This window comes from Antechinus flavipes, chromosome 4 (assembly GCF_016432865.1).
Source record: "Antechinus flavipes isolate AdamAnt ecotype Samford, QLD, Australia chromosome 4, AdamAnt_v2, whole genome shotgun sequence".
Lineage (NCBI taxonomy): Eukaryota > Metazoa > Chordata > Mammalia > Dasyuromorphia > Dasyuridae > Antechinus > Antechinus flavipes.
Window position 1 is genome coordinate 78,425,280 of NC_067401.1, and position 19,309 is coordinate 78,444,588.

General features: G+C 37.9%; 1 long non-coding RNA gene across 1 annotated transcript; it reads left to right on the plus strand.

Annotated features, from left to right (window-relative positions):
- The first annotated feature begins 741 nt into the window (after positions 1–741).
- On the plus strand, positions 742–18,837 carry LOC127559533 (uncharacterized). Its single transcript, XR_007953158.1, has 3 exons — positions 742–3,069; positions 13,944–14,041; positions 17,588–18,837. It is a non-coding gene; the product is annotated as an uncharacterized LOC127559533 (long non-coding RNA).
- Positions 18,838–19,309: the final 472 nt, after the last annotated feature.

A 19,309-nucleotide genomic window follows, 5' to 3' on the forward strand; every position in this document is an offset into this window, starting at 1 on the left:
GACACCCGTAATTGTGGGTATTTGTTCATAGGCATATATTTATGGGGGGAGGGGAGAGGATACAGTCTATATTTAGAGAAATGAGGTAATTTCAGCCTTGTATCCAAGGACCTCTCATGACACAAAAGGCCCAGGTACACTGCGGTCGCATTGGAATGGGGGTATTTCTCACTATTTTGGTTTATCATCCATCCCCTAGAAAATCTGAGCAAATTGTATACGGGTGCTCCTGAGTTGGAGATCAAAGGTATTATCACTCTCCCAGTCACCAGGTACAAAACTGGAATATTTTCCCCTCACCCTCTAATTACCCTATTCAGTCAGTTGTGATACACTGTTGATTCTATTTCCCCATTATACTGTCTTTTGCATCCTATCTCAAATTCTCCTTTCATAGAGTCACTGGCACAGTTCAAGCCCTTATCACTCCTTGTCTAGATGATAATAATAGCTTCCTAATTGGTTCAAAAACCTTTAAGTGGTTCCCTATTTTATGATAAAAAGCAAATTCTTTACTCTGACATTTTAAGCCTTTCCCAATGTAGCTCCCACCTACCTTTCCCATCTTCCCTCACCTTATTCCTCTTCTTGCAAAATTCATCATTTCAGCAAAACTTGACTTTCTAGATTTCCTGAACTCAACATGCCATTCCCTAAAGCCTTCTGTTTAAAAACTTTCTCCCATGCTCGATTTCACTCCTTTCTCATCTCTATCTTTGAACTTCTTTTTCTTCCTTCAAAGCTAGGCTCAAGTATCAGTTCCCATAGAGCTGATTTTCCAGATCCTCAGCTTTTGATGTTTCAGTTTTTCTCAGTTATTCCCTTTTAATTTGTTTATTTAAAACTAAATAAAAAATAAGAAAAAGACAAATAAAAAAGAGAAGAAAAAGTAAAAACAAAACAAAACATTTTCATGTGTTCAGCAGAACATCAGGGAGGATTCAAAATATGTAATGGTAAATTTCCATTTCAAAAAAAATCTTATAGTAATGACATAATATTCACCAGTGTCCATCTTTTTTTTCCTTCCTTGTAGGTTATTCTTTAAGTCTTTGTTGTGCACTTTTTATATTATTCTTTTTTCCCCTTTATACCCTCTTTCATTCCCCCCTCCAACAGGCTATACATAATCAAGGATATAATTATGTATACATACACACACATTTGCACACCTGTATATCTACACACACATATACCTACATGCAAACATATAGACATATAAACACACATTTACGCATATGTAAACATACATCTCAAACAATATTAATCAATTATTTTTAGCCCTACATTTTTTTCCTAATAAATTCTATTCTTAATCTTTGTTATAGTGTTTGTGAATATCTTATTTCCTATCCCTGCTAACTTTTCTACTTTTGTTCTATTCCTTAACTTGCCTTATTATTACTTAACCCTTCCCTATTTTGGATCCCTCCCTTACATTCTCCTTCCACTCTTTCCTCCCTTTTTATTCCTTTCCTAATAATGTATACACCTTGTCCCGTTTTCATAAATCTATATATCCTTCTATACTCTATCTTATCCTATTCTCTACCCCCTTATTTCTTTATAGATTTTGGAGGGAGCTGTACCCTTCATGATAGATACATACATATATATGTACGCATGTATGTATGTATTATTCCCTGTTTAACCTATTTCTGATGTGAGTAAATTTTCAGAACTACCAGTCTCCTCTCCCTTCTCTAATTCCTCTGTGTAGGTTCTTTCTCTGAACTTCATTCGGATAGCATAATTACTGTTTTTATCTTTTCCTAGATAGTTTTGCTTTTTAGAGTCAAATCATACTCAATTCCACCCCACTTTTTCTTTTAGATGACCCAATTACTAACATCAGTCTTAGATATATAGTTTGCATTTCCACATATTGAAACCATAAACAGTTTGTTGTTATTGAGGCTCTTGAAATTAGTTTTTGATATTGGCTTTTATATGTTCCATTTTCTATTGAGTTCAGGTTAAGTTGAGATAGAATCCTTAAAATCTACGAGTTTATTAAATGTCCATTTTTTTCATTCAATATTATGCTTAATTTTGCTGGATATAGTATTTTTGGCTGCAAGTTTAATTCTTTTGATTGTCAATACATATTTTCCAGGACCTGCAGTCTTTTATTATAGCTGCTGAGAAGTCCTGTAAAATTCTACTTGTAGTGCCAACATATTTGAATGATAGTCATGGTTGTTGTTTCTTGTAAAATTTTCTCTTTGATCTTGGGGTTTCAAAATTTAGCAATAATGTTCCTATGTGTTTTCCTTATAGCTTCTCTTTGAGATGGTGATTTATGGGTTTCTTTTTTTTTTTTTTTTTCCCCTATTTCTATTTTCCCTTCTTGTTCTATCACTTCAGGACCATTTTCTTTGATTATTTCTTATATTATTGTGTTAAGGCTCTTTTTTTGGTCCCAGCTTTCGGTTAGTCCAATTATTCTTGTTTCTCTTCTTGAGTAACATGTTCTTCAGATCTGTTATTTTTCTTATGTTTCACATCATGTTCTATTTTTTCATTCTTTATATTCTGTTTTGTTATTTCTTGGTCTCTTATAGTCTCACTGGCTTCCCCTTGTGCCAGTTCTAATTTGCAAAAAATTATTTTCTCCTTTAAGACTCTGGATCTCCTTTCCTAGTCAGCTGGCTTTGTTTTTATAATCTTCTTATTTTTCTTGGATGGTTCTCATTTTAGTTTAGTTTAGTTTTAATTTTTCCTCAATCTCTCTCATTTTATTTTATTTATTTATTTTATTAAAGCTTTTTATTTATAAAACATACACATAGGTAATTTTTCAACATGGAATCTTAAAGCCTTTTGTTCCAAATTATCCCCTCCTTTCCCCCACCTCTTCCCCTAGATGGCAGGTAGTCCAATACATGTTAAATATGTTCAAATATGTTATATTTAATATATCTCATTTTATTTTAAAAGAGTTTTTTTGAGTTCTAGAAATTATCTCTGGGCAAGTTGCCATTTGCCTTTACTCTTTGGGGTAGAAGAATCTTTTTTTACTTCAGTATCCTCCTTTGAAGATAAACGCTGGTCTTCCCTATTCCCATGGTAAGTTTTTATGGTTGGATTCTTTTTTTTTTGCTCATTTTGTTTTTAAATGAGAACTTAATGGTGTAAGCATCTCTACTTGGGGGGAGGCTGGTGTCTCTAACTTTACTTCAGCTCTCCCCTCTGACCAGGAACCCCAAACCAAGAGCTCCCCTCTCCTGCAAGTGCCCACAGCCAGTAGTGCTCTTGCCCTTGCTGCTTCTGCACTCCCCTAGTATTGGTGCCTTCTCACCTAGGACCCTGTCTCTGCAGCACAGCTGGGCCTGGTCTTCAGCTGTGGCTCCCTGTCTGCTCAGACTCAGAACCCCAACTTCTCAGCTGATTTCTTGTGGTTCCTGCTTAGGCTCCAACCAAATCCTGCTCCCCCAGGGCTCCTTGATGTTTCTGCAGAGGTAGCCCAGAGGGGTTTGTTTCCAACCTGGAATCTTTCTTCCCATGTTGGTTTGTGGCAGGAGGACTCCTGTTCTGCCCCAAGTGCTTTTCTGTTTTAACAATCAAAGTTCACCCTTAAGCACGCTTTTGTTCCATTTGTAGGGGGAATCCTGAGAGCTTAAAATTTTCTAACCTACTCTGACCTCTTCCTATAATCTTCCCTCAATTATTCCCATAGGCTTTCCTCTGATCGCTCCCTCAGCCCTTTAGCTGCTTCTCTTTGTATTATATTTTTTTGATCTATATGTTCAATGTAGAATGGAAATGCTTTGAAAGAAGGCAGCTATTGCATTCTCTTTTTTGTCTTCCCAACTATGAAGTGAAGTGTTTTATTTATTTTTAATTATAGTTTTTTATTTTCCAAATATATACATGGATAATTTTTGACATCCATCCCTACAAAACCCTGTGTTCTAATTTTTTTCCCTCCCTCTCCACCCTGAAGTGAAGTGTTTTATTTATTTTTAATTATAGTTTTTTATTTTCTTTTTTCTTTTTTTTTTTTTAATTAAATTTTTTTAATTTAATAATTACATTATATTGACACTCATTTCTGTTCCGATTTTTTTTTTCCCCTCCCTCCCTCCACCCCCTCCCCTAGATGGCAAGCAGTCCTTTATATGTTGGATATGTTGCAGTATATCCTAGATACAATATATGTTTGCAGAACCGAACAGTTCTCTTGTTGCGTAGGGAGAATTGGATTCAGAAGGTATAAATAATCCGGGAAGAAAAACAAAAATGCAGATAGTTCACATTCGTTTCCCAGTGAGTTTTTTATTTTCCAAATATATACATGGATAATTTTTGACATCCATCCCTACAAAACCCTGTGTTCTAATTTTTTCCCCTCCCTCCCCACCCTGAAGTGAAGTGTTTTATGCAGATGTAGTTTAAGAGATTTTTAAGAATGAACTTCATTGATGTTGGAGGGAGGGAGGAGACTCTTGAATTTATTAGTGTCAGCAGTACATAAGCAATGCATGTTATGGGGCTAATTCCTACTCCATTTCCCAGAACTTGATGGGAAAGGTGAGATTTGAGCCACACTACCATAAACAACAATCTCTTTATATTGAAATAGAGGCTGGCAGCTCAGAAACCAGGGTCCCCTCTAAATATGGGGAACAACCAGTCCTATTTAGCAGGGAAACCTCGAATTCTGTGCTCAGCCAGATCTTATAAACATTCCAAAGAATGCTGTACAACACCCGGCATCTTCTGTTCCCCTGGTCTCAACTCAGAGCAATATTCCAGGTACTCTTTGTCCCTCCCCAACCCCCCGCCTCACTTGTCTGCCTTTTTGTGTGTATTCTCTACCCCCATTAGCTTGTAAACTCCCAAATGCATCCCCCATGCCGCACATAGCCGACACATAATAAATGTTTATTGGATTGACTGGTTTCTTGGTTTGGCCAATGTTTTTTGGAGTAGCACAGATAAATGTCAGTTATGACTGTTCCATACCCATAAATATATATATTTTATTTGTGGGTTGCACTAGTTTTGAACACACTGGATCATCCCCATTTTATTGCAGGAAAAAACTTGCATAAAGACAAAGTGATTTATTTGAGCAACCAGACAGAAATTGAATTACATCAAAATTTCTTTGTGTGGGATAATTTTATTCAGGAGTTGGGGGGAGAGGGATTGGTGGAAGAGATTTATAAAACCTTTGGACACCAAACATTAAATGTCCAATTTACTTTCCTGGATTCTCTCTGATTGCAGCTTTTTGTCGCTATCCTAAACTATTTAGGATAATAAGAGGCTGGGCTACGAATGGATACCACAAAGACACATCATTTTAATGTCATGATAGATTTATGGACAAGCTTGGGCGTACCCTACCAAGCTGGAAAGGCTTGAGGTATTGACTTGGAGAAGAACTTGTATATCTGTCATTCAAAGACAAGCCTAGTTAAATGTGGAGAAACTCATCCTTGAAGGTAGTCCATAGGTGCCAAATTTTATAGCTTCGTCTTTTCCAGGAAGAAGCTTTACTACCAGGCTCCGGAGGGTTTGTTTTTCATGGATTTGGTAGGAATACCTACAGGAATGAATCATGTATCCTTTTTTTATTTTTTTTATTTTTTTATTTTTTAAATTTTTAAATAACTTTTTATCGACAGAACCCATGCCAGGATAATTTTTTACAGCATTATCCCTTGCATTCACTTCTGTTCTGATTTTTCCCCTCCCTCCCTCCACCCCTTCTCCCAGATGGCAAGCAGTCCCTTACATGTTGAATAGGTTACAGTATATCCTGGATACAATATATGTGTGTAGAACCGAACAGTTCTCTTGTTGCACAGGGAGACTTGAATTCAGAAGGTATAAATAACCCGGGAAGAAAAACAGAAATGCAAGCAGTTTATAGTCATTTCCCAGTGTTCTTTCTTTGGGTGTAGCTGCTTCTGTCCATCCTTGATCAATTGAAACTGAGTTAGCTCTCTTTATTGAAGAGATCCACTTCCATCAGAATACATCCTCAAACAGTATCGTTGTTGAGGTATATAATGATCTCCTGGTTCTGCTCATTTCACTTAGCATCAGTTCATGTAAGTCTCTCCAAGCCTCTCTGTATTCATCCTGCTGGTCATTCCTTACAGAACAATAATATTCCATAACGTTCATATACCACAACTTACCCAGCCATTCTCCATCTGATGGACATCCTTTCATTTTCCAGTTTCTAGCCACTACAAACAGAGCTGCCACAAACATTTTGGCACATACAGGTCCCTTTCCCTTCTTTAGTATCTCTTTGGGGTATAAGCCCAGTAGAAACTGCTGGATCAAAGGGTATGCACAGTTTGATCACTTTTTGAGTATAATTCCAAATTGCTCTCCAGAATGGCCAGATGTGTTCACAATTCCACCAACAATGTATCAGTGTCCGTGTTTTCCCACATCCCCTCCAACATTCCGCATTATCTTTCCCTGTCATTCTAGCCAATCTGACAGGTATGTAGTGGTATCTCAGAGTTGTCTTAATTTGCATTTCTCTGATTAATAATGTGAATCATGTATTCTTAAAGGCTGTTTTGTTGTGGAGTTGGTTTGGTCCAGGATTTTATTAGTGGAAGGACTTCCTGGCAGCCTGGCTATGGCTTACGGTCTTGTTCAGGGAGCCAAGGGGTAATGTCACTTAACTCAGTCACAGTCACACTACACCGTATGCACTTTTAAAATCTCTATCTTATTGTTCTCCTTTGGACTTCTTCATCATACCTGAGGAAACCTCTCCATACTTAAAGATCATATCAGCCTTGGAATTTATACTTCATTGATACCAGTGGACCAGAGGCCCCTGTGATTGGAGGGTGGAGGGCTCCTCCCAATGCATCCATTTAAAGAGAGCACCTGGATCAGCCATCTCATCATTTCCCTACCAGGATGCGCTCTGTGGCTCTCTATTGAGTTTTTCATGCCTCCACATCTCCCCCTTTCCAACTTTTGGAAGTTGTTCTCCACCATTAGATCATAAACTCCTTAGAGAGTATGTGTATCTCGTGGGCTGATGGAGTGTTCAAGGAGAACCAGCACTTCTGGTGTGAGGGCTGCTGAACCCTTTTCAGGGTTGTTCAGCCATTTTTGGTATGCACCTACCACCCAACTCATTTGTTGCTCCAAGAAGCCACAGCAAGCACAGGGTCCACCCCCTCGAAAACCTATTTGGGCAGATGAGCTAACTGACTGGCCTTAAACCCACTGAGGAATTAGGGGATTGTCTACCCCAACAAACTTCTCCTGGAGGGTGATGCAGGTGGCAGAAGTAGGTGCTATGGGGTTCTTAGAGCTTGGTCAGCCCGTGGAGATATCAAGGTCCTCTACCTCCTTCAGAACCATTGTCAGTCACCCTAACTTTTGTCTTAGCACTAGACTCTGATGAAAAACAGTAGAAAAAAGTCTTCACTGTTAAAAACAGATATCAGACACAGGACTGTTTTATTTTCTTAACCACAAAAGAAATATTTATAAAATATGAGCTATAAGCATGCATAAACAAATACTTAAATTTGAGAAATTTTGTGGAAGTGCAAATGGTTAAAGAGTAAGGGGGAGGAGAGGAAGTAAAGTCCATGAATACAGATATCTTTTTCTAGGAGTTTGACTGAGAAAGGGAATAAAAAATATAGGATGATAGGATGAAGGAACAAATGAGCTTAGTCTATGTTATTTATGGAGGAAGAGAGTCAGGTATTTTTGAAAGCAATAGAGAAGGAAGCAATAAATATATAAAAAGAGGCAGAAAATTAAGTAGAAGGATAGACAAAGTAAAAATCTATTGGAGAAGATTGGGATGGGATGGGATCCAAAGCACCTGTAAAAGTATTGAATTTCACAAGAGGACCACATCATTATCAGAAATATTGAAGAGAAAGGGAAGATTTAAGGGATAAGGTCAATACTTTTCAGATAAAAGGAAAAGGGATTTCAGGAGGCAACCTCAAATATCTCAGCAAAGTAAGAAGATAAGTCCTTAGCTGAAATGGTAGGAAAGGGGATTTAAGGAAACTGAGGAACTGGGAAATAAGGAAATTTGAAGAAATACTGACATGGAAGCAGAAGTGGGGAGGAAACAAAGATGGTATCCTAGGTGATGAATTTTTTGAGAAAAGAAAATAATCAGGTCAGTATACAACAGCCACCTTAAATTATCTTAGGCAGAAAAATGTAATACTGTGACCTTGTTTCTTTTATCTTTTTTTTCCTCACTAGCATTTTATTTTTTTCTAAATACATGTAAAGATAGTTTTCAACATTCATTTTTTCAGGGTTTTTTCTTGCAAAAAAAAAATTGTTCCAAATTTTTTCTTCCTTCTTCCCTTACATCCCCTTCCCCAAGATAGCAAACAATCAGATATAGGTTATTCAAGTACAATACTTTTAAACATATTTCTATATCTGTCATGTTGTGCAAGAAAAAAATCAGACCAAAAAAGAAAAAAAGTTTAAGAAAGAAAAAACAAGCAAACAAAGAAACAAAAAAGTAAAAATAGTATGTTTTGCTCCACATTCAGTTCTCTCTCTCTGGAAGTAGATGGCATTTTCTATTCCAAGTCTATAATCATTGCATTGCTGAGAAAAGCTAAATCTATCATAATTGATCATGTGAACTTGTTTTAAAGGAGGAGAAGTTGTTGAGTGACTATAGGAAAAAAGTCTGGAAATAGCAGTTAGAAGCAAGGGATATTTCAAAGTTTCTTTTTAGGATCAGTGTAGGTATGGAAGGATATGGGTGATAATATAGCCATTGGTAGAGATGAAGGTAAAGGATGTAGTTAGTCAGAGAGGAGCCAAATCTCAATAAATTTTGCTAGATGGAAAGAGTAGGAAGAGAAGTCCAAGATGAAAGGGAATATGTTCACTCTGGAAAGGGAATTTCAGGGGGCAGAGAAAAAGAGTTATCAAGGTAGGATTAAGATATCAAGTGGGACTGGAGGCAGGTAGCTAGGTGGGGAAGTGGATAGAGCACCAGCCCTGAAGTCAGGAGGACCAGAGTTCAAATCTAGCCTGAGACACTTAACACTTAACACTTCCTAGCTGTATGATGCTGGGCAAGTCAACCCCAATTTCTTCAGGTGAAATAAAAGATATTGGGTAGGGCAGCATTGAAGAGAAAGAGGATGAGAGAATAATAAATTGGAGTTGGGCATTATTTTCTCCAATGTGGCCAATGATGTATTAATATAGGGATAGAGAAAGAAAGAAGTAGTAAGTTGTTAGCAATAAGTAATAGGGGGCAGTAGATGAAAAATAAAATTCATAGTCTCCAGAAGATAATGCTATTTTTCCATGGGAAAGAAAGACTAATTTTCCTGCTATTGCTGATCTTCCTTTGAGATATCTGGGAGAAGAGTAGGGCTTTATTGTATCCTGAATAGTAATAAGAACCATCATTTCATCAGATATTTGGACATTTTATGTTGCAGTATTCATGATATAAACAAAGGCTTAATTTTTTTTTTCCATTTAGGACCCCTTTATATCCAAGAAGTTTTTATAAAACTCTAGGTATATAAAATAGGTATACAAAACAAACATTTACTGATAATAAAAATCAAAAAGTAATTTATTTTATTTTATTAAAAAAATTTTTAAATTTTATTTTGAAACAATTCTTTGGTATACATACATATATATATATACGATTTATAAAAGAAAAAACAAATTTGTAATATTAATGAGATGGATGCACTTTTTATTATTATATAAAGAACTAAATCTTGGTAGAAAGTTTGAAAAATCAGATCAACAATTCTGATGGACCTGGCCATCTTCAGCAATAAGATGAACCAAATCAATTCTAAGGGAGCAGTAATGAACTGAACCAGCTACACCCAGCGAAAGAACTCTGGGAGATGACTAAGAACCATTACATTGACTTCCCAATCCCTATATTTTTGCCCGCCTGCATTTTGGATTTCCTTCACAGATTAACTGTACAATATTTTGGAGTCCAATTCTTTTTCTACAGCAAAATAACGGTTTGGACATGTATACTTATTTTGTATTTAATTTATGCTCTTACATATTTAACATCTACTGGTCATCCTGCCATCTAGAGGAGGGTGAGGGGGAAAGGAGGGGAAAAATTGGAACAAAAGTTTTGGCAATTGTCAATGCTGTAAAATTACCCATGCATATAACTTGCAAATAAAAAGCTATTATTTAAAAAAAAAATCAGATCAAACCAGTACACACCTATTGGCTAAGGTGACAAGAAAAGATAATGATGAATGTTGGAGGGGATGTGGGAAAACAGGGACATTGTTGATGGAATTGTAAATACATCCAGCCATTCTGGAGAGCAATTTGGAACTATGCTCAAAAAGTTATCAAACTGTGCATACCCTTTGATCCAGCAGTGTTACTACTGGGCTTATACCCCAAAGAGATACTAAAGAAGGGAAAGGGACCTGTATGTGCCAAAATGTTTATGGCAGGTCTCTTTGTAGTGGCCAGAAACTGCAAACTGAGTGGATGCCCATCAATTGGAGAATGGCTGAATAAATTATGATATATGAATGTTATGGAATATTATTGTTCTGTAAGGAATGACCAGCAGGATGAATGCAGAGAGGTTTGGAGAGACTTACATGAACTGATGCTGAGTGAGATGGGCACAACCAGGAGATCATTGCACATGGCAACAACAATATTATATGATGATCAATTCTGATGGACGTGGCTCTCTTCAACAATGAATTGATTCAGACTAGTTCCACTTGTTCAGTGATGAAGAGAGCCATCTACAGCCAAAGAACTATGGGAAATGAGCGTGGACCACAACATAGCATTTTTGCTCTTTCTGTTATTGTTTGCTTGCATTTTCATTTTTTCTTTCTAGATCTGATTTTTCTTGTGCAGCAAGATAACTGTATAAATATGTATACATATATTGGATTTAACATATGTTTTAACATATTTAACATATATTGGACTACCTGCCATCTGGGTGAGGGGGTAGGGGGAAGGAAGGGAAAATTTGGAACAGAAGGTTTTGCAATTGTCAATGTTGAAAAATTACCCATGCATGTGTTTTGTCAATAAAAAGCTATAATAAAAAAAGAAAAATCAGATCAAAAAGGAAAAAAATAAAACAAAATGCAAACAAATAACAAAAAGAGGTTTTCTTTTTTAAAAAATAATTTTAATAGATTTTTTTTTTTTTGAGAATGTTATTCTTCTCCACTAAGCATCTAATATGACAATTTTTTTTTTTTGGAAGAGGAAAAAAAAATCAGCATATCATTTTTGAAACCATCCTACTTGTCATTTCTTGTAACACAACAATATTCCATTATGTTCATATACAACTTCTGTCATTCCTCAATTGATGGGTATCCCCTTAATTTCCAATTCTTTGCTACCACATAAAGAGCTGCTATAAATATTCTTGCACATGTGGGTTCTTTCCTCTTTTTTAAGAGCTCTTTAAGATACTGAGCTCATGGTAGTATTGCTGGATCAAAGGGTATGCAGTTTGATAGCCCTTTGGAACTAATTACTGATCGATGTCAATTGGCCTGGAACCAGCTTCTAACCTGGGAGTGGTTGGAGCTGAAACAGAGTCCAGTAGAGACATGTGAACATGTGATGGAGAACCCTGGGAAATAAGGGGAGCTAAATCCCTCAGTGAATCCCAGTATTGGTCCCAGTAATCCACTTTGCTAGAGGGTGATATCATCCTGAAAGTACTGCTAAGTTCAGGACCCAGCCTGCTTGCTGGGCCTTAGCTCTGGGAAATAATATTTCTAAAATATTTTGACATCAACATATTGACAAAAGTCTGAAAACCCACGCAGAGTAAAACACTTGTAGAGCCCCTACCTCTGTGAAGGGCTAAGTTGGAGATATCTTCTCATATCTCAACTGAGTTCCACTTGATTTTTATAATTTTGATATAAGATACATACATATATATGTATATATATATATTTACACACACATATATATACACACTTATAGGTATGTGTATATACATACATATATTTTATTTAGTCATCCATCCATTCATTTATTGATATGCCTTTGTTCTTTGCATTTACATTGTTGTAGTCACTGTGAATATTATTTTCTTGCTCTGCTTACTTCACTTTTTTATCAGTTCCTGTATATCCTTCCATGCTTCTATCACATATTTCCCATAACACATTAGTAATCTATTCCTTTCATGTACATGTACTTGTTTAGCTATTCTTCAATTATTGGGCATCTACTTTGTTTTCAATTCAAGGCCACTATAAATATTTGGAAGTATATGGGGATTTTTTTTTTATATTGATAGCTTCTTTGGGGATATAAGTTCAATAATGGAGTCTCAAGTTCAAAGGGTCATTTTAATCACTTTAGTTGCAATTTTCAAATTGTTTTCCAAAACAGTCATATCATTTCACAGCTCCACCAACAAGGTATTAGTGTGCCTATCTTTGGACAACTCAACATTTTTGAAGCCCATTATGTAATCTGATAATGTGCAACTACTAGAGGACTATGAAGAGTGAATGTGGATCACAACATACATATCTTCATTTTGTAGTTATTTGCTTGCTTTTTTTTTTCAGTTTTTTTTTCCCTCTTTGATTATATTTTTCTTGTGCAGCATGATAAATGTGGAAATGTTTCGAAAAATTATCATACGTGTTTAACCTATTTGTTGTCTAAGAGAGTGAGGCGGGGAGGGAGAGAGAAAAATTTGGAACACAAAGTTTTCCAAGGGTGAATGTTGAAAACTATCTTTGTGTTGTGTGGGTCAGAAACCATTAATAAAAAAAGACTGGATAGATCTCCAGAAGCAAAGCAAAGCAAAGTTTATTATAAATTCTCCAGAAAATCCGGCGTCCCACCCATTGAGCAGACAATTGAAGGGAGGAAGCACCGCAGGGGGCAGGGTCTTTTAATCCCTAACGCAAATTCCCCCTCCTACCACTGACCCTCATCCTTATTGGCTGAGGATCTTACATTCTAAAGGCGCAAACTACCCAAGAAATTGAACTTGACCAATAAGTACATAGGTGCCCATATTTGGTCGAAATAGGGAGGATAACAAGAAGGGGGCTTAAGTATGTCCTTAGGAGGATGGCAAGGAGGAGACACTTTAAGTATGCCCTTGACTTAATGCTTAAAGTCCTTCAGGCCTACTCAAACTTTGAAACAGATGAAGCCTTACTGGATTTTCACAACTGTCTTGAAAGATCTCACCTTATCTCATTCAGTGTGTATTTTGAAAATAAAAAGCTATTATTAAAAAAAAGAAAAAGAAGAAGAGAAAAATAGTGTGTTTTGGTCTGCATTGAGACTCCATCAGTTTTTTCTCTGGAGGCAGATAGCATTTTTCATCATGAATCCTTTGGGATTGTCTTGGATCATTGTATTGTTGAGAATAACTGAGCCGTTCACAGTTGTTTATCATACAATATTGCTATTCTCTTGGTTCTGCCCACTTGATTCTGTATCAATCCATGTAAGTTTTCCAGGTTTTTCTGAAATCACCCTGCTTATCATTTTTTATAGCAGAATAGTATTGTTATAGTCATGCACCACAATTTGTTCAGCCATTTTCCAACTGATGGACCATCCCCTAAATTTCTAATTTTTTGCCACCACAAAAAAGGGCTGCTATTAAGGTTCTTGTACATGTAATTCTTCTCTCCACCCCCTATATAATCTCTTTATGTTAAGTTAATAGCAGTGAGACTATTGGCACCATTTTATAGCTTTTTAGAACAGTTCCAAATTGCTCTCTAGAATAACTAGATCAGTTCACAATTCTACCAACAGTGTATTAGTATCTCAGTTTTCCTACATTCCTTCCAACATTTGTCACTTTCCTTTTTTTGTCATACTACCCAGTCTGATAGATGTGAGGAGATATCTCAGAATTTGCATTTCTTTAATCGATATTCACTTATGACTCTTTTGCGGTCCAGTTTAAATCCCACCTCTACCGGGAAGCACTGATCAGTTCAGCCTGGGATGTTCTCCATAGTGATATGGAAAGCCACAAGCTGTTTGCTTCAACTCTCAGGTGAGGGCAATGATAGCACCCGCTTCCCAGGATGGGGGGGTGGGATCAAACCAGATGATTATGACAAAAGGCAATATCCCATCGTGGATAAAAGGGCCAGCCTCAATGCAAGGTGGACCTGTGCTTGTCCTCCCTTTAACACACATTGGGCACATAATCCTGGAGAAATCATAAAACCCCTTAGAGTTCTGGGCAGAAAAAGTGAGTAATGACCCTAACAGAAGGAGTTTCTCCACCTAGATGTTTCCTCATTGCCTCCACAGCCAAATTGTAAATTCCTTTAGATCAGGAAGCAGTTTTGCTTCCTTGTATTGTTGAGTTCCTTCGACACTTATTTCTCAAGCAGCTCAGAATTGTTGGATTGATGGGCTGTTCTGAAATCCTAAGGGACAGTACAAATCCATCTCAGCCAGTAATAATAAACAAGGAATGACCAATCTAATATTTGACCTAACGGCTTTATTGAACCTAAAGAAAGAAAAAATGTCATTCGTCAATTCTGATATGTCACAAAGGGGATAGCGCCATGCCATCTTTTTTGTTGTTGTTTACTTGTCATAATTAAAACATTAGCATCCCCTGAAGTGACTGAGAAGCTATGTTACTCAGTGATTACACCTTGCTTCATAATGCTGGAATTTCCAGTTAAAGACAAATTGCCCGACTTATCAAGTTATACTTGAACACTTCCCATTGCTAATTGTGCCCCAGAAAGGGGAAATAAAAGTCAAGTCCCTGGTAAATGTCGAGGCTCCTTCCCATTTATATTACAGGCTGCTTTTTGCAGGTTTATCAACAAAGTTTTATTTGAATTGTTTTTGCCTAGGTGAGGGACCTTGTGGAGCAACTTTTAATTATAATGTGGAAACTTACTACATAGCCAGCTAATCAGGTTTCAGTTTGTGGGAAAGAGGAAGACAGAGGAGGGAGGAGATATCACCATAGCAGGGAGTTTTGTGCCAAAAAAGCACCTTTAATCACCACCAGGCAGTTCTCAAAAACCACAGTTAAAGGAGCAGGAGCCAGGACCTACTGGGGGCTTTGCTTTTTCTTCTTAATTCAGGCTGTGCTCTCAGACCGCAGAACTGCATCCACCTTAATCCGCCAGTTGGTTTAATGGCATGCCCTTCAGTAGTGATATAGGGGTCAATAGACTGTGCATAAAAGCTGCATGTTGACTTAGAAAACCGTCTATATTTTATTGTATTTTTATTTGTTAAATGTTTCCCAATGCATTTTATTCTGGTGCAGCCAGGCTAATGTGGGAGCGTTTGGGGCCTGTGGAGCTAGGTTTTGACATCTCTGCTCCAACTTTCTTATAAATGAAGCTACAACCCAGGTTAACCATATTGAGGTGGACAGTGAGTTTCCTTATACCTATGGGAATATCTTACTTTCTGGAGCAGCTGGATGACGCAGTGGATAGAGCACCAGCCCTGAAGTCAGAAGGACCTGAGTTCAAATCTAGCCTCAGACACTTAACACTTGACCCTGGGCAAGTTACTTAACCCCAATTACCTCAGCAAAAAAACAAAAAACAAACAAACAAACAAACAAAAAAAAAACCAAAGGAAAAAAATAACCTCACCTTCCTTCAGAAGGATTAACCTAAGTCTACAACTAACTTTTGCAAATGTGTTTGCCCAGTATGGCCTTGCTATATGAGTTCAATTTTGGAGAGTTACCTTGACTATGAAAATGAAGTGCAATGCAGCAGGAGAAAGAGCTGACTTTCAAAAGCACTAGCTCCATGTCCTAGCCCTAAGCCACTTGGGGTCTCTGGGTTTTCTCATCTGCTAAATGAGGGCTTTAGACTGGATGGCCTCTCAGAGCTTGTGTAGTTCTAGCTGTATGATCCCAGAACCTTGCTTGTATTGCAGACCTTGAAGAGTTTTCAGTCCCTTCCAAGGCTTTCTGTATCTGGATCTCCCAATCTCAATATGACTATTAGTCTCATCCCATCTTTCTAACCTGTATCCAGTCTGTTATATCTAATACCATCATGGGGGCATGAAGGATTTAAAATTTTCGTTAGTCTTGGAAGAATGGCTAAGATTTAGAATAATGCAAATAAAATGGAAAAGGTTTTTTAGGCAGATCGAATAACATAAAGAATGACACTGAAAATAATTGTATAAATATGTATACATATATTGGATTTAACAAATATTTTTAACATGCTTAACATATATTGGATTATTTGCCATCTAGGGGAGGGAATGGCAGAAAGGGGGAGAAAATTTGGCTTTGCAAGGGTCAATGTTGAAAAATTATCCATGCCTATGTTTTGTAAATAAAAAGCTTTAATAATAATTTTTTAAAAAGACACAAACTGTTCCGGGAGTATGAGAGGCTGGTCTGTCTGAAGCAGAGGATTTGGCCATAACAGTTAAAACTACAGGAAATGCAGCTCATCAGGTAAAGTGGAGCCAGATTATGAAGAAAATTGAGAGCTAGAAAGGAGCCTGCGTTTGATGTAGCAGGCCCCAGAGATGCCGTTGTGGGCTAAGGGAAGGTGGTCATACAAGACGGCTAATGTTTGGGATGAAATGACCTGACAGCAACCTGCGCCACTGGCGCAGTCAAAGCACAAAAGGCTTCAAAAACTGGGTAAAGAGAGGGTGGGAGTCTGCCACTCCCACACCATGGTGTGAGTCTCAGATAAAACGGTGTCTTCGGGAGCAACTGGGTCCAAGAGTTATCTACCTGTCGAGTATCTTTCAGGAAGGTCAGTCAGTCAACAAGTATTGTGCCAGACACAATGTAAAGTGCTAGACATGTAACACTGGAAGCTAGATCTCAGAAATAAAGAAACAAGGAAAAGGCAAAAATATTGTCCCTGCCTTAAGGAGACTAATATCACACACACAAACTTTAAACTTACCATCCAGTCACACTCGAGTCCGGCCTGTTTTCCCAGTCTCCACTGCACACCTAAAACAATAATAGTACATTAGACTCCAGCCAAAATTTCTTGGGATAATTATTTTCCTTCATTCTTAAAGAGGACAAATGACACGACTATACCAGCGTCCAGCTGTGGAGTGTCCGAAAGTCCAAGCGACCCAGGCTCAGAATGCTCAGCCACAGGTCGGGCACGGTAGCCCATGTGAATATTTGGGTGGATTCTCTATATTATGCATCTTGCATTTCTTTTGAACTATTTCCATTCTGCTTCGCTAACAGATCACAGCCTTCTCTGATGCAGGGGCCCCATGCTGGGCAGTCCTTTGCCAGTCTCCCATGTTATGCTATCCATTCCCAGGTCTTCAGAAACACCTTCAGAATGCCCCGATTATTGTTTCTAATCACCAAGTGAGCGCCTGCCTTGGGTGGGTATTCTGAGAAAGGCATTTTTGTTTGGCCTCCAGTCACCAAAGTCGTTCTCTCCGCAGCAGCTGGAAGGCTTTGCAGTTTAATTTCAAAAAGGCCTCAGCGTCCAGAGCCTCACACTACCAGACGACCCACTGCCCAGATTTCACAGGCATACAACCTTCCTTTTGGTGAGCAGCTAAGTCTCTCTCTCTCCTGCATTTTCCTCTGCAGCCTCCGAATGCCGAGCTGGCTCCGGCAACATGAACATCTCGATGTCCCTGGAAGGCCTGCTGCTGAGGTAAGAGAAGGTATCCCTGGATCCAGAGCCTCCTCACCTGCCGTAACTGGGTTCCACTACGGACAGAATGGCTGCTGACTGGCGGAGCGCCGGCTGTCTTGCTCTTCGGCCAAAATGAGCCCACGGGGCAGAGAACCGACCCGTAGTTTGTGGCATCCCAGCTTCAGAGGCTGCACTGAAAGCGCCAGGGGGTAGGGTATGTGTAGGGCGACCACTGGTACATACTTGGGTGGGAGGGACACCAAGCCCTTTTTGGAGTTGCTTTCCCAGCTGAAACTATGGTAAAATTAAATGGCATTAATATTTGGACCTCCAGATTTATAGCCTGCAAAAACAACACAATTCTTAGCTCATTAGAATATAAAACTTAGTAGACACCCTCTAGGCTAGCATTTCTTGTAAACAACATATGGATTCTTCCTCCTCATCCACTATGTTGAGCTCTTTGAGTTGGAGCCATCCACATACTTAAGATCACTGCCTATTTTCCTCCATCTTATTCTGAGACTTTCCTTGTTTCTCACTCCCTCTTTACAAAGGTGGCGGTGAGAAAGTTGGGTGCAATCTGTTTTTGCTCTCCTGCCCAAGATCTTTCTTTTGCTCGTTACTCAATTACAAGCTATTTTTTCTTTTAACTCCTTCTAGATCCTGTTTGTTTTGCTTAGGACTACTCCCTCCTTTCCTCTGCCTTTTCTCATGTCCCCATTTCTCTAGTAAACATTTTGTCTCTCTATACCCAATTATGTGTCTAAATATCTTTTTCTACCTTTGACTGGTTCAGATGTGTGAGGTTCAAGGCTCAGCCTCATTGCCTCCTCTTCCTTGTTCTTGCGTTGCCCTCAATGATGCACGCCTACGGGAGAGAATTTTCTTCCTTCTTCTGTTCTGTTTCCTTGCCCACTGAATTCCTTTCTATTTTTTTTTTTCCAATCATTAAAATAGAATCAATCCCAAACCCTGTTAAAAGCTCCATGGATCTTTCCAACAATAAGAGTCCTTAGGGGATACGTCTATCATCAGCTCATATCAGAATGTAAACAGTTTTTCCTTGTTTTGTCCTTTATGATTACTCATTGTGTTTGCCTTTTTATACTTCCAATTCTTGTGTATTTCAAAATTTGTATGCAGCTCGGTCTTATAAGAAATACTCTATTTCACTAATAAAGATCTATTTTCACCCCTACCCTCACCTGTGACAGTACTCAAGTTTTGCCAGGTAAACTATTATTGCTGGAAGTCTATACCTTTGCCTTCTGAAATTTCTGTATTTCAGTATAATGGTGGCTGTTAAATCGTGTGATCCTCAATCGGTTCTTTGATACCTGAATTTTTTTCCTGACTGTTTATACTATTTTTTGTTTGACCTTGGAAACTCTGGATTTTGAGTTTTCATTTGGGTGTTTTTTTCAGGAGGTGATAGATATATTCTATTTTCACTCTTTTTAAATTTTTTAAATTTGGCTCTTTGGTTCTAAGAAATTGCACACTTATACAGTTTCTTGAAAGATGATCTCTTTTTGGTCATGTATTTCATGTAATCCAATGATTCTTAAAACTTTTTTTTACTTCTGTTTCCCATGTCAACTATTTTTGCTACGAGATAATAATTCTTGATTGAATCTGCATTGGTAGGACAGGGATTTACTTTATCAGTA